Source organism: Mesoplodon mirus (assembly GCF_964341445.2).
Source record: "Mesoplodon mirus genome assembly, contig: HAP1_SCAFFOLD_34, whole genome shotgun sequence".
Classification (NCBI taxonomy): domain Eukaryota; kingdom Metazoa; phylum Chordata; class Mammalia; order Artiodactyla; family Ziphiidae; genus Mesoplodon; species Mesoplodon mirus.
Window position 1 is genome coordinate 4,320,881 of NW_028295813.1, and position 14,278 is coordinate 4,335,158.

The following is a 14,278-nucleotide window of genomic DNA, read 5'->3' on the forward strand; positions in this document are numbered from 1 at the left end:
AGTCCCAAGGAACAGGTGTGGGCTCTTGAGAGCCAGGATAGACAACGGGCTGCAGCTGTGGCTTGTTTTCTTATCATTTTATCTGGTCCATGAGTGTAAAACAACTTCAAGAAGACCCTATCCTAATGAGAGGAACCCAGGAGTCAGGGAGAGGAGTGATGGTGGGTGGAGACAGAGGCCTGGTGCCCTGGCTGCAGTGGAAGTGTCTGGAAGACCAGGCAGCGAGAGGCTGCACAGAGTGATAGCCAGGGTCACAGACCTGTCAGAGCTGCTGTTTGTTAGTTCAAGTCCTGCTCTGAGGTGTTCTGTGTCAGCTGTGAGCGACAGGTGAGCTGGGGGTTCTCTGCAAGGTGGGCTATGTGCACAGTTCCTGTGTGTCCAGCCCTGCTGGGGTACCTGCCCAGGGGAGTTCCGTATCCTGGGAAGGGCCTGACAATGAGAGCCCCATGGGCTGCTGGGTAGCTGCACAGGTGAGCTCCATACCCTGGGAGGGACTTGAACACGAGAGCCCCGTGGGCTGTGCGGTGCGGGATGCAGCCCAGGTGAGCTCCGTATCCTGGGATTGGCCTGACCACGAGAGCCCCATGGGCTGCTGGAGACCTGGTAAAGGATATCAGGACAGTTAGTGAAGCCACTGAGGTTCTACATCTAGTAGATCCTATTTCCTACACCCTGCTGCTCATTCTACCATCCACCAGGCCATGGCATTCTGTATTAGACGTCAATGATGCCTTCTTCTGTATTCCATTCATCTCAGAGTCACGAGAATTTTTGGCTTGTGAGTGGCAGGACACAACATGCAACAAAACCAATAATGCTGGGCCGTCCTGCCCCAATGGTTCAAAAATCCCCACACCATCATTGGGGAAATGTCCTCTAAAGACCTAAACGTTCTACCTCTGTAAAAGGGAACCCTCCTTCAATATGCAGATGACATTCTGATTGCCAGGCCTACTAAAGACACCTCTGAACTACCTAGCCAAGAAAGGATAGAAGGTGTCCAAGAAAAAGGGTCAAATATCCCAGGCTCAGGTGACTTGCCTGGGCTTCATTCTCACAGATATTTGGAGAAACGCATCCCAGGATAGGGAAGAAGCCATTTGCAGCCTTACCTCTTCTAAAACTAGAAGACAGCTTAAGGGTTCCTGGGGAGGCCAAGGTTTTCTGCATCTGGATCCCTAACTACAGTCTAATAGCTGGGCCTCTACCTGAAACACTGACACGAAAAGATGATGATCCTTTTGAATAGAATCCAGAAGCAGCCTTTCAAGAATGGAAAGAGCAGTCAATTCAGATCCTTGCCCAGGAACTCGCTTATTTAGCTAAACCCTTTGACCTTTACATACCCGGTCAAAGGTTAATCGCCCTTGGAGACTTAGTGCAAAAACAGGGACCAATTGAAATGGAGCAACACAAGAATGCCTTGCAGGTATGATAAACTATGGTCACCAAGGGCTTTGCCCACTGACTCATCAGGCCAGGATACTGGGGTATCTAAAAAGCTGGAAATCAGCAGCCCACAAGGCCAGCTCCCTCCTAAGGGAATAGGACACCACGTGGTGATCCTAACCACCCATCATGTCCTGAAGTTGCAGGGGTCGCTCTGTGGACACACTGACCTCGAGTGAGGAGGCCCTCCAACTTCAACCTCCAGAGAGACAAATGGGGGCAACGGGCCCCCAAGATGACTCGTGTGACCATCACTTGACCTGGAGTTTCTCTCAGAAAACAACAAGACTGTGCCCCGAAAGAGCAGACTACTGCTTGCAGGACTTAACTGCACCCAGAAGGGAGCTAATAAGCTTGGCGGGGGAAACGTATATCACGCTTTCACCATAGAAAACCCTACAGACACCGCGGTGATGGTGGCCAATATGACCGGCTGGACTGCTGGCTACTTCTAAAGGCCGTTGACTCAGTGGACGTCATGGTCCTGGATCATCACTGACCCTGGACTGTCTGGGAGTTGCACGGGCAGGGCTCTGACACATGGTGCTGTTTGTACATTAATTCAGGGACCTAATTAAAGAAAGCACAGACTACTGGTCAGAGCATCTAGGCTGGCAAAAAAGTCATCCTAATGTCACTGAACAAATGTGGGGTGGGGTGAAACCTGCCACCACAGCATCTCTGCGCATCTCTTTCCTGGACCCTTAAAGGTCATTAGAATCTATAACACTTCCAATGCTGGTGCTCAGGCGGACGAGAAGTGAGGCAGGAGGCCTTGGGACAATCAACCTCACCTGGAGGCTGGTGGGGAGACGTTTTGCCCCTCCCCCTAGGTATCAGGGCTCCCACCACAGCATGAAGCAGTTACAAAAGAGGGGTCTTCACCCTCAACACCCCAAGAATGAGGAACGGAACAAAAAGCAGAGGAGGTGTTCGTCTCTGGCAACGTTAATTAAAAATTCCTGGGAGATAAAAAGAGAATCTGGGCAATAAAATAAAGTCTAACCTGTTTTTCCTTTGTGCTTTGTCTAATTTCACATGCTCCTAGGGTTCCGCATGCAGAGGTCCCACACCCGGCACTTCAGACCCGACTTCCTATTGCAGAAGGGCTGGGTCGACACCTCAGCTAGCGGAGCCCCATGCAGACTGCACGGCATAGAGCCTGAGCTGCAGCCAACCCAGCCCTCGAGACCTCCATCCCCTAACTCCCACTGATGCTGCCGGGATCCCTAATCAGCATCCCAGCCCACAGCCCGTGGGGGAGTTCACACTCTCACCTCTCCATTCGGTTTTCAAAATAATGTTTCCTTTGCTTCTGAACCAAACTCAGTCTTGATCTGTTGGCTCCAATGACACTGGGCACGGGGACTACTGTTGGGGTCCCCTATGGATGATCAGTAACATAAATTGAGAACTTTGTAACTTCATTGAACAGATGTGTGAGCCAAACTGTAGTTAACATAGAGCAGTGTATAATGCTCGGGTAAAATAAGATATTCCTAACACTTACATTTGATATTTCCATCACTTTACTATAAGCAAGTTCAGTGAAGACGTCTGTCTTATTTGTCAGGTCAACATTAGAGAAATGAAGTGATTTATTTCCATGGGTGTACATCGAATACTCTTGGCTGAAGCTTCAATCTTGTTTTGAATGCTTTTCCATGGAAAAGGATACCTCTCTTTCAGCTCCCCCATTTCTGAGAAGTATAAAATCTTATAATTTATTATTACCAAAGGGGAAAGGTAGGAAAAGGGATAAATTAACAGTTTGGGATTAACACATACACACTGCTATGTATAAAATAGATCATCAACAAGGAACTACAGTATAGCCCAGGGAACTACACTGAATATTTTGCAATAACCTATAAGGGGAAATAATCTGAAAAAGAATCGATATTTTTATTGACATCATCTATCAATGACAGATAAAATGTAACCTAAGCAAGGCCGATGGTGAGCGCTTCAGAACCTGAAGATTTCAATCATCTAAAGTTTGGGCTCTGCCTATTTCCCAAGGTGCTTAATGGACATACGTGTAGCCGTAGCTTAAAAATTCCCCAGTTTGGGGTTCGGGGAGGCACTGATTTGGAAAAATTCCTGGTGTTCTCCTTCCATGCACGGGACCCTTCCTACAGCTAAAACATGCCTGTCACACCTAGAGTAGGTACACCGTTTGATCGGAAAGAGTTTGGAAAAGGCACCTCATCTCCTCATCGCCTGGTGCTCGGGTTCACCCCTCCAGCATCATTCCTAACAATCTCCTCACTTGGGGATATCAGCACCGTCAACATCCTGTTGCACACAGTTTGGAATCTGTCCAGAGGATGAAGCGGACGGATGAGAAAAATTTAGAGACAAGTCTTAGGTGTTTGGACAGGCACATGCCACTCTAATTTCCAATCCAGAAGACAAATTCATCAAAGGCTAGAATTGCCCACAGAAAGAGAATAGGGCTAGAGGAAATCCTGCTGTTTTGTGTCGAGTTTCCAAAAACACAAGTTGAAAAATGGAACTCAGGGGCACTAAAATTCATGAAACTGCAGAGTTGAAAATATCTATTGTTGAAAAATGTCTTGAGGTAAGTCACAGAAAAGGACTTATAAGCAAGGGAGAGTGGCAGGAATCAGATTTGAAGAGGTAGAAAGGTCTCCCCATTAAAGCACAAGAAAAGGGGCTGAACATCGCCAATGATGCAGTTGGCCCAAAAGGGCGTATGCATTTTTTTCTGAATATATTCAAGTAAAGGCCATTCACACTTTTTATCCAACCAAACAGGTGGGCACTGGAAATCAATACTACAAAATGTATCACTTCACATCAGTCAGAAGGGCCATCCACATAAAGTGTAAACACCAGAAATGCAGGACAGGGTGAGGAGAAAAGGGCGCCCTGTGAGGCTGATAGTGGAAATGTAATGTGCCAACGGCCACTCTGGAGAAGTGTATTGTGTTTGCTAATACATCTGAAAACTGAGCTACAGAGCATAGGGCACTTGCACTCATGGGCGTATACCTTGGGAAAAACAAAAAATGACAGAAAACAGGCACCCCAACGTTTACCACCTCTCTGTTAAAAAGGGCCTCCACTTGGATATAACCTAAATGTCCCTGGAAGGATAAAATGGATAAAAGAGATGGGGTACTTATGTAGAGTGGAATATTACTCATCCAGAAATCAATGAAATAAGGCCAGTTGGAACAACTCTGGAGGAGTTACATACAATCATTCTAAGTGACACATGTCAGAAAGAAAAAGACACATATCATAAGATGTCACTTAAAGGTGGAATCAAAAATGGCTACACATGAAATAAACTACAAAACAGAAACATAGTCAAATATGTAGAAAAGAGACATAAGGCTGCTAAATGGGAAAGGTGGGGAATGGTGAGGTATTATCCAGTAGGTTGAAATTAGCAAAGATACCATTCCAAGTACCAAATTGAATAACTGGCAAGGCCTACACGGTACCTCAAAGAACGGCACTCAGTCCACTCAAGTCACTGGAAAATAATACATATGACTCATAAGCATCTGAGAAAGAATTTATTGTTGTCTCACAGTACATGAATCAAGTGGATGTACAACAGCAAAAAACAGAGCTTTGAAAATCAGCTGTAACCAATATAAAAATAAATTTAAAAATATTTATAAAAACGGTGAGACAGACAAAAATTCTTACAACTTTTGTTGAAGGGCTACGATGTAACATGGATTGAACACATGTAGACCCACAGCAGGATGATATATAAGGCTGGAAGCTATGCACGCTAAGAGATGTTAGAGAGGCTGGGTGAGGAAATGCAGACCTTTTAAAGTAATACTGCCTGGTACCCATTCCATGGGTCCCAAATCTGCACTTTCAAGGGAATCTTCTGACAGTGAAAACATGCCTGGGAAACCGAGATGAATGTACACCGTGTGCTCAGGAGAGGTGTCTAAAATGCACCTCATTTTTGATCTCCTGGTGCTGGGGTTCGCCATTCCAGCCACATTACTAACAATTTCCCCACTTGGAGAATCAGCACCTTTAACCTCCTGTTTCACACAGTTTGCAATTTTTGCAGAGGATAAATGGGAAGAGGAGGAACCAATGAGAGATTAGCTGTAGTAGTTTTGACAGGCACATGTCACTCTAATTTCCCATTAAGAAGAAGAATTAACCAAAGGCTCAGCCTGCCTCCCCAGAACCAGAATAGGGCCGGAATCAATCCAATGCTTTGGCGGTCAGCTCACAAAAAAAGCGAGTTGCAAAATGGAGCTCAGGAGCAGACAATTCAAAGACCTGCAAAGATATAAATGATAACCAACGTCCAAAAATATATTCAGGTAAGGCAACGAAGAGGTTCTGAATGAGAGGCAGAATTGCAGGAAACAGATTTCAAAAGGTAGATTGTACTCACATTTAAAGCATATGAAAAGCAGCAGAATTTCTAAAATGATGCAGTTGGGCAAAAGGGTGTATGCGATTTTTTCGTGAATATCTTCAGGAAAAAAACACATACAGAGTTTTTGGCCAACCAAGCAAGAGGGAAATGGAAATCCGCACAATAAAGAAGTCTCAATTTCCACTGCTCAGAAAGGCCATCCAAAAAATGTGTACAAATTAAAAATGCAGGAGAGGCCATGGAAAACAGGGAGACTAGTCACGCTGATGGGTGGGGTATAAATATCCAAGAGCTACTCTGAAGAAGTGTATGCTGTTTCCTAAAACATCTAAAATACAAAGCCCCCGAGCAAAGGGGACTTCAACTCATGGACATATAACTTGGGAAGAGTAAATATCAACAAGACACAGGCACCCCAAAGTTTAGGGCTGCTCTGCATACAAGAACCTCAACTTCGGTACACCTAAAGTATCCCAGGAAAAAGAGAAATGCATAAAGAATTTGTGGTAATATTGTACAACGGAATATCACTCAGACGTGAAATCAATGTCATAAGGCCAGTAGCAGCATAATGAGAGGATTTAGGTATGATGATTCTAAGGGAAATTAGTCACACAGAAAAAGAATCTTATCATAAGATATCACTTACAGAGGGACTGTCAACATCACAACACATGAACTGAATTAGGAAAGAGAGCAGCGTCTCACATTTAGAAAACACACTTATGCCTCCTTAAGGGGAAAGGAGAGGTGGGGTGATGCATAAAACCAGAGTTTGATATTAGCACAGGTACCATTCCATAAACCAAATACAGAATAGACAAGACCTACACCTTCCTCAGTGAACGGGACTCAAAACCCCTATTCCCCACAGAGGAACATATCTGATTAGTAAGAATCTTAAAACCTATGTATTGATATGCCTCTGTAAGGGAAACAAGTGTGTCTAGACCATCATAAACACGTCAGGGAAAATCAGCTCAACCCCATTATAAAAATGAATTTCAAAAACAAAACAAAAAAACAGCGAAATTCTTACACAATTCCTTCAGGTGTTCTGATGAAACCTAGAATGACCCTATCTGCAAAGACAGCTGGATGAGACATAAGGCTGGACACTTGGGACTGAGAGGACTGGTGAGATTGGGAGAGAAAATGCAGACCCTTTAAAGTAGTAATGCATGCCACCATTCCATGGGTCCCAAATTTCCAGGTAGAAGGGAATATCACTACAGTTATAACATGTATGGGAAACCTAGAGAATGGACACCCTGTGATGGCGAAAGGTTTCTGAAAGTCTCCTACTTTTCCCTCTCCTTGTGCTACAGTTTGGCATTCCAACAACTTTACTATCAATCTCCCAACTTAGGAGAGTCATCCCCTATAACCTCCTGGTTCGCACAGTTTGCTAATTGTGCAGAGGATGAAAGGGAAGAGGGAGAACCAATCAGAGAGTAGATGTAGGCATTTGGACGGACACATGTCACTCTAAATTCCCGTCAGGAAGAAGAATTAACCAAAGCCTCAGCCACCCACAGGGAACCAGTATAGCCACCCCTGGAACCAGTATAGGTCCTGAAGCAAAATTGTGGATTTGCGGTCAGCTCCCAAAAATGGGATTGGAAAATTGGAGCTCAGGGGCAAAGCAAATCAAAAACCTGCAGAGTTATAAAGGACTACTCTCTTCCAAAAATCTGTTGAGGGAAGGCAACAAAGCGGACTTGAAAATGAGGCAGAATTGCACAAAACATATTTCAAGAGGTAAATTGGAATCGCCTTTAAAGCACAGGAAAGGCATCATAACTTCGAGAATGATGCACTTGGCCAAAAACAGTGTATGACTTTTCTCCTGAATATATTCAGGAGAAAAGGCATAGGCCCTTTTTGGCCAATCAAGCAAGCACACAATGCAAATCCACACTACAAAGAATTGTCGCTTCCCACCGGTCAAAAAGGGCATCCGAAAATCTGTAAAAACCAGAAAGGCAAGATAGAGATGACAAGGGCATAAAGCAATATGATCCCAAGGGTCATGGAGGATTGTGATGACAAGCACATGGAGCATTGTGATGACAAGATTATGTATCATTTTGCTGACAAAGGCATTGTGATGACAAGGTTCATGGAGCACTGTGATGCCAAGCGTCATGGAGCATTGTGATTAAAGGGTTCATGGAGAATTGGGATGACAAGGGCATGGAGCATTTTGATGACAAGCGTCCCGGATCATTGTGTTGTCAGGGTTCATGGAGCGTTGTCATGACAGTGGTCATGGAGCATTGTTATGACAGAGGTCATGGAGCATTGTGATGAGAATGTCATGGAGCATTGGGCTGAAAATGTTCATGGATTATTGTGATGACAGGGGTCAAGGAGCATTGTGATGACAAGGTACTGGAGCACTGCAATGAGAAGACCATGGAGCCATGTGATGACAAGTCTCATGGAGCATTCTGATGAAAAGGGTCATGGAGCTTTGTGATTACAGGGGTCTTGGAGCATTGTGATGACAAGATTATGTATCATTTTGCTGACAAAGGCATTGTGATGACAAGGTTCATGGAGCACTGTGATGACAAGCGTCATGGAGCATTGTGATTAAAGGGTTCATGGAGCATTGGGATGACAAGGGCATGGAGCATTTTGATAACAAGCGTCCCGGATCATTGTGTTGTCAGGGTTCATGGAGCATTGTCATGACAGTGGTCATGGAGCATTGTTATGACAGAGGTCATGGAACATTGTGATGAGAACGTCATGGAGCATTGGGCTGAAAATGTTCATGGAGTATTGTGATGACAGGGGTCAAGGAGCATTGTGATGACAAGGTACTGGAGCACTGTGAGGAGAAGACCATGGAGCCATGTGATGACAAGTCTCATGGAGCATTCTGATGAAAAGGCTCATGGAGCATTGTGATTACAGTGGTCTTGGAGCATTGTGATGACAAGGGCATTGAACATTGGGATGAGAATGTCATGGAGCGTTCTGATGACATGCATCATGGAGCTTTGTGATGACAAGGGCATGGAGCATTGTGATTACAGGGGTCTTGGAGCACTGTGAGGAAAATGGCATGTAACATTGTGATGAAAGAGGCATGTAGCCTTGTCATGACAGGGTTCAAGGAGCATACTGATGACAAGTGTCAGGGACCATTGTGATGACAAGGTTATTGAGCATTGTGATGGCAAATGTCATGGAGCATTGTGATTAGAAGACCATGGATAATTGTGATGACGAGCGTTATGGGTAGCTGTGATGATAAGTGTTAGGGAATATTGTCATCACAAGGATTTGGAGCATTGTGATGACAGAGGTCATAGAGCATTATGATTTCATTGTGATGACAATAGCATGAAGCATTATGATGATGCGCATTGGTGCATTGTGATGACAGCGTTCATGGAGCATTGAGATGAAAAGGGGCATGGAACATTATGATTAGAAGAGTCTTGGATCACTGTGATGAAAAGGGCATGGAATATTGGTCTGAGATGTTTCATGGATTATTGTGATGAGAGGGGGCAAGGAGCATTGTGATAACAATGGCACGGAACACTGTGATACATGGTTCATGGAGGATTGTAATGACAAGCGCATGGAGCATTGTGAGAAGAATGGCCTCGAGCATTGTGATGAAAAGCATCATGGATCCTGTGATGACAAGGGCTTGGAACGATGTGATGAGAGGTTTTTGGAGCATTGTGATGACAATGGCATGGAGCATTGTGATGCCAAGGGTCATGGAGTTTTGTGATGACAAAGGTCATGGAGCATTTTGATGACAAGGGTGTGGTGAATTCTCTTGTGAAGGGCAGGGAGCATTGTGATGACAGGGTCATGGAGCAATTTGATGAAAAGTGTCATGGAACATTTTGATGACAGGGGTTATGGAACATTGTGATGTCAGGAGTCATGGAACATTTTCATGACGGTGTTTTGGACCATTGTGATGACAGGGGAGTGGGTGTATTGTGATGACTAGTGAGGGAACATTTTGATATCATTCGTGAGAGAGCATTTTGATAAGAAGTGCATGGAGCATTGTGATGACAAGTTTTATGGAGCATTGTGATGACAATGTTGTGGAGAATTGTTATGACAAGCACATGGCGCATTGTGATGACATGGGTCATGGAGCCCTGTGCTGACAAAGGCATGGAACATTGTGATGAGAAGGGTCAACGAGCATTGAGATGAAAATTTCTTGGAGCTTTTTGGTGACAAAGGTCACAGAGCCTTGTGATGACGAGGGCATGGACCATTGTGATGACAAAGGTCATGAAGCATTGTGATGACTGGAGTCAAAGAGCATTGTGATGACAGGGGTCATAGAGCTTTGTGATGAAAAGGCAATGAGCATTGTGATGACAGGGGCATGGAGCATTTGCCTGATATATTTCATGGACTATTGTGATGACAGTGGGCATGGTGCAATGTGATGACAAGGCATGGAGCACTGTGATGAGAAGGTCATGGAGTATTTTGAAGACAGGTCTCAGGGAGCATTGTGATGACATATGTCATGGTCCATTGCGATGACAATGGAATGGAACATTGTGATGCCAAGTGTCATGGAGGATTGTGATGACAAATGTAATGGAGCATTTTGATGACAAGGGCTTGGAGCATTGTTATGACAAGGGACATGGAGCATTGTGATGACAAGGGATGGAGCATTGTGATGACAAGGGCCATTGAGAATTTTGATGACAAGTTCATGAAGCATTGTGATGAGAAGAACATGGAGCTTCCTATGACAGGGGTCATGGAGCATTGCGATGACAAGTGCATAGAGAACTGTGATGACAAATCATGTAACACGGTGATGAGAACTGTCATGGAGCATAGTGGTGCCAAGAACGAGGAGAATTGTGATGACAGGGGACATGGAGCATTGTGATGACCAGGGCATGGAGCATTGTGATGACCAGGGAATGGAGCATTGTGATGGCAAGACCGTGGAGCATTGTGATGACGAGCGTCATGGAGCACTGTAATGACAAGGGGAATGGAGCATTGTGATGACAGTGGCCATGGAGCATAGTGATGACAAGGGTCATGGAGCATTTTGATGACAAGGGCGTAGAGCATTGTGATGAGAAGACCATGGATAATTGTGATGACAAGCGTCATGGAGCACAGTAATGACAAGGAGTATGGAGCATTGTAATGACAGTGGCCATGGAGCATTGTGATGACAAGTGTCATGGAGCATTCTGATGACAAGCTTGTGGAGTATTGTGACGACAATGGCATGGAGCATTGTGATGAAAAAGGCATGAAGCCATGTCATGACAGGTTTCAAGGAGCATTCTGACGACAAGTGTCAGGGAACATTGTGATGACAAGTGTATTGAGAATTGTGATGAAAAAGATCATGGAGCATTTTGACGAAAAGGACATGGAGTATTGTGATGACAGGCATCATGGAGCGTTGTGATGACAAGTGTTATGGAACTTTGTGATAACAAGGGTTTGGAGCATTGTGATGATAGAAGTCATGGATCATTTTGTTTTCAAGGAGCATGGAGCATTGGGATGACAAGGGCATGAAGCAATGTGATCCCAAGATTCATGGAGGATTGTGATGACAATGGTAAGGGAGTATTGTGATGACAAGCAAATGCAGCATTTTGATGACAAGGTCATGTAGCATTTTGCTGACACAGGCATGGAGCGTTGTGATGATAAGGGTCATAGAGCACTGTGATGAGAAGCATCACGGATCATTGTGATTACAGGGGTCATGGAGCATTGGGATGACAAGGTCATGGATCATTGTGATGACAACGGTTATGGAGCATTGGGCTGAAAATGTTCATGGAGCATTGTGATGACTAGGGAATGGAGCACTGTGATGACAAGAGTCCCGGATCACTGTGTTGTCAGGGGTCATGGAGCGTTGTGATGACAGTGGTCATGGAGCATTGTGATGATAGGGATCATGAAGCATTGTGATGAGAAGTTCCTGGAGAATTGGACTGAAAATGTTCAGGAAGTATTGTGAGGACAGGGGTCATGGAGCATTGTGATGACAAGGGAATGGAGCACTGTGATGAAAAGTTCCTGGAGCATTGTGATGAGAAGACCATGGAGCCTTGTAATAACATGTCTCATGGAGCATTCTGATGAAAAGGGGCATGGAGTATTGTGATTACAGGGGTCTTGGGGCATTGTGATGAAAAGGGCATGGAGCATTGTGATTACTGGTGTCTGGGAGCACTGTGATGAAATTGGCATGGATCATTGTTATGAAAATGGTATGGAGCCTTGTCATGACAGGGTTCCAGGAGCATACTGATGACAAGTGTCAGGGAGCATTGTGATGACAAGTGTATAGAGCACTGTGATGACAAAGGTCATGGAGCACTGTGATGAGAAGACAATGGATAATTGTGATGATGAGCGTCATGGGACATTTTGATGATAAGTGTTATGGAACATTGTGATCAAAAGGATTTGGAGCATTGTGATGAGATAGATCATCAAATATTTTGATTTCATTGTGATGACAATAGCCTGAAGCATTATGATGATGGGCATGGTGCATTTTGATGACAGGGTTCATGGAGCATTGAGATGCAAATGTGCATGGAGCATTGTGATTAGAGGGTTCATGGAGTTTTGTGATGACAATGGCATGGAGCATTGAGATGCCAAGGGTCATGGATCCTTGTGATGACAAAGGTCATGGAGCATTTTGATGACAAGGTCGTGGTACATTGTGATGAGAAGGGCAGGGAGTATTGTGATGACAGGGTTATAGAGCAATTTGATGAAAAGGGTCATGGAATATTTTGATGACAGTTGTTATGGAACATTGTGATGTCAGGGGTCATTGAGCATTTTGAGGAAAATTGTTATGGAGCATTTTGATGACAGGGGTTATGGAACATTGTGATATCAGGGGTCATCGAACTTTGTGATGATATGTGCATGTAGCATTGCAAAGACAGAAGTCATGGAATATTGTGATGACAGGGGTGAGGGAGTATTGTGATGAATAGTGATGTAACATTGTGATATCAGTGTTGAGAGAGCATTTTGATGAGAAGTGCATGGAGAATTGTGATGACAAGTTTTATGGAGCATTGTGGTGACAAGATTGTGGAGCACTGTGATGAAAAGTGCAGGGTGCATTGTGATGACATGGGTCATGGAGCATTGTGATGACGAGGGTCATGGAGCATTGTGCTGAGAATGGCATAGAGCATTGTGATGACAAGGGTCAAAGAGCATTGTGATGAAAAGTTCATGGAGCATTGTGGTTAAAAAGGTCACAGAGACTGCTGATGACGAGGGCATGGACCATTGTGATGACAAAGGTCATGAAGCATTGTGATGAATGGAGACATGGAGCATTGTGATGACAGGGGTCATGGAACATTGTGATAACAAGGGCATGGAGCCTTGTGATGACAATGGAATGGAGCATTGGTCTAATAAGTTTCATGGATTATTGTGATGAGAGTGGGCATAGAGCATTGTGATGATAAGGGCATGGAACACTGTGATACATGGGTCATGAAGGATTGTAATGACAAGGTCATGGGGCATTGTGATGAGAAGGGCATCGAGCATTTTGATGACAAGTGTCATGGAGCTTTGTGATGACAAGGGCATGGAGCAATGTGATGAGAGGGTTCATGGAGCATTGTGATGCCAAGTGTCATGGCGCTTTGTGATGATAAATGTCATGGAGCATTTTGATGACAAGTGCATGGTGCATTGTGATGATAAGGGCAGGGAGTATTTTGATGACAGGGTCATTCAGCAATATGATGGAAAGTGTATTGGAACATTTTGATGACAGGGGTTATAGAATATTGTGATGTCAGGGGTCATGGAACATTTTGATGATAAAGGGATGTAGCACTGTGATGACAGGTGTCATGGGACATTGTGATTACAGTAGTGAGGGAGTATTGTGACAACTAGTGTTGGAACACTGTTATATCTCTGGTGAGAGAGCATTTTGATGAGAAGTGTATGGAGCATTGTGATTACAAGGTTTATGGAGCATTGCAATGAAAATTTTCTGGACCGTTGTGATGAAAAGCGAATGGCACATTGTGATGACAAGGGTCATGGAACATTTTTCAGACACAGTCATGGAGCATTTTGATGACAATGGTCACGGAGCATTGTGATGAAAACGGAATGGGGCATTGTGATGAAAAAGGCATGGAGCCTTTTCGTGACAGGGTTCAAAGAGCATTCTGATGACAAGTGTCAGGGAGCATTGTGATGACAAGTGTACTGAGCATTTTGATGCCAAATGTCATGGAGCACTGTGATGAAAAGGGCATTGAATTTTGTGATGACAGGCATCATGGAGCATTGTGATGACAAGTGTTATGGAACACTGGGATCACAAGTGTTTGGAGCATTGTGATGACAGAGGACATGGATCATTTTGATTTCAAGGAG